The sequence below is a fragment of the Camelina sativa genome, chromosome 6 (assembly GCF_000633955.1).
Source record: "Camelina sativa cultivar DH55 chromosome 6, Cs, whole genome shotgun sequence".
Taxonomy (NCBI): domain Eukaryota; kingdom Viridiplantae; phylum Streptophyta; class Magnoliopsida; order Brassicales; family Brassicaceae; genus Camelina; species Camelina sativa.
The window spans coordinates 17953005-17955709 of record NC_025690.1 but is presented as its reverse complement, the minus strand read 5'-3'; the positions used below and the strand labels follow the sequence as shown (position 1 = coordinate 17955709).

General features: G+C 35.2%; 1 protein-coding gene across 1 annotated transcript in view; it reads left to right on the top strand.

The window, feature by feature from the left end:
* The window catches only part of LOC104792052, a 4981-nt gene continuing 4702 nt past the window's right edge, over nt 2427–2705 (top strand). The window contains exon 1 of the mRNA XM_010518081.1: nt 2427–2667. The gene's annotated coding sequence lies outside the window, so the exon portion shown is untranslated. The remainder of the gene's footprint in view (nt 2668–2705) is intronic.

The window sequence follows — 2705 nt, the reverse complement described above, 5'->3', positions numbered from 1 at the left end:
TTTTTTTTTTTTTTTTTTTTTTTTTTTTTTTTTTTTTTTTTTTTTTTTTTTTTTTTTTTTTTTTTTTTTTTTTTTTTTTTAAAGAAAGAACTTTTAATTGATCTCAAACTTATGGTTTTACATCCACGATACAATAAGTTTATATAATAAACAAACAGACACAACATGTGAATATTCATGTATTGTGGTTATGTAGTTTAAACGACATAACTTATTCTAAAGGTCACGATTCTTAACTAAATAAACTTAACATAGACATAAACTCAATTAACGATCAACAGTGTCGTGGGAAAAGATACTTAGATAGCAGAAGATGTTGCAACAGCTTTGTAGCTTATCTTCACTCTGCTTTCCAAAGGCCTTTCGTATATGCTAATATGAATCTTCGGAATATAATATTGGATAAAGATGGTGTTACGAAGCTGAATGATTTCTCTAGCTGCGTCTCAATTCCGGAAGGAGAAACATTTGTCAAGCTTAGCTCTCCTTTCGTAAAGGGAGCGTCTCTCTACTTTGATGATAACTATCTGATCAATCATGTAGTGTCGGAGAAAACTGATGCGTTCGGTTTTGGAATTTTCATGCAAAAGCTTATAACAGGAGAAGAGAAATTTCGTGAGTTTTATGGTGGGATTCTTCAAAGGGACCGTTTATAAAGAAAGGTTCCAAAATGGTTGCCTAAATCCGTTGGTGAGGGAAGATTTGAGGACGTAGTAGATCCAAAGATGGGTGAAATTTCAAAAGAAGAGCGTAGTCGAATGGAAGCTTTCATTGTCCTCTCAGAAAGATGCATGGGTGATAGAGGGGAAGTTCCTCAAGTGGTTGAAGTGGCCAGAGAACTTAAGGGATTTCTTAGAAACGCCACTTCGTCCACTGAATCCCCCAAATCGACTCTCTGACTAAACATCTCTTCCCCAAAAACAGACCTGAAACAGTAAACACCAATGTATTGCCCCGCGCCATGATGAAATGTTTCAATGTGATATCTTTAGTTGGTTTTGTGTTTTCAAAATCCAAGAATTTGGTGTAGTTTCCCTTTCCTCGACTTTTACAACTTTCTGAAAACTAAAAAAAAATTATGAAAAATAAAACCAAGTTGTGGTGGGCAAAGAAAAAATTCAAAATATGTAATGGAACTTGGGAAGCCCTTGTCAACATAATAAAGCCCTATATAATAGTCTCAATGTTTCATAAAGGGCTAGGGCCCTTGCGAAGCTCTTGTCAACATGTATATATGAACTTGGGAAGAAGCCCTTGTCATCATCCTTAGACCGAGGAAGCCTTCTTCTTTGTGGAATATACTCCAGGCTCCAGCAGTAGTACTTCGTTGACTTCACTTTCTAATGGAAATAAAAAACATAATTAAAGAAACTAAAAAATATATAGATGCAATCGTCCAGTGATATTACAGTATCATGCTCAGCAGCTCAGAGCAGTTTGTGCATCGCCAATTTTATATATATATATATATGTAACATATGAAATTCTATCACGTTTTCACCTCAACCACGAGCTTTCTCTCTTTAACAATGCATGGAACCTGTCTGTTTTCAATTTATATTACAGTTGATTATACCAATTGTATAAACAACACAAAGTTTTAGGGTGGATTGTGACAACTTAACAAATTCTAACGAGTTTTTTTTTTGTTTATTGGCTCATTGCAAAGGTGGCAGTATATGTCAAGAATACATGTTTCAATTTTGTAAACCCCATCTAAATGGAATAACATGAATTATATATATTGCCTGATGTACCGCATTGAGAGAATATAATGGTATTGGTAAGTCTTAAAACTAGCAGCTAGGATCTAAAAAATACAAGATTTGAGATCCAGCGAAATAAAATTGCTGTCAAGAAGAATCAAGATGAATAGAACTTTTGAATATTCGGAAAAAAAAAAAAAACTTTAATTTGTGGAGTCTTCGCTGAGATCATCATGATTCAAGACCAATGATAAAGCGCAACGTTAGTGTGTAAAACTCACGTGAGTTTTAAATTTCAATCATTTAGTTTCCACGAAAAGAGCGAACACACAATTGGCATCACCGGGGATATATTAGTAACTTAGACATCTGTTTGTTGAAGTAGTGCCGTCACCCACCACGGTCTTTTTCTCAGACAATGAAACCAAAGAAAAGAGCGAAAGAGACATATTTAACGTTTTGCCCACAGCCGTCAACGCCTCTCGGAATTTCATAATTATTGTTAATTTTATTATTTGAAGTGATGAAATTAAATCCGGTATGACTCAAATGATAAAATCCGGTATGGTTACAAAATGAAATTAAGTTGCTTTGGATGAAAAAACCAAAAAGATACCGGTTCGAAACGGTTAACGAGATCGTACCGGGAAAGACGGTGAATTAATGAATAATTAAAGAAATCGAACAAGTCAAGAAGAGGAACAAACATGATGCACGCACACGACGACCACTTCCATAATCAATTGCTTTCCTTCCCGGCGCTGTGGCCAGCCCAGAGATCCCCGTGGCCGTCTCTCTCTCTCATTATTACAAATTTCAAAGAAACATTTTAATACTAATTAGTATTATTCAAATCTCTCTCTTTGTAGTTTAATGATTAATCATATAGAGAGTTAGAGACTAATAGTATAAATCTCCCCATCGTTGTTGTAAACCCATGAGATGTTTCCCCTCAGAGCTGGTGAGTTTTGTCCGCTCTCTCTCTCTCTCTCTCTCTCT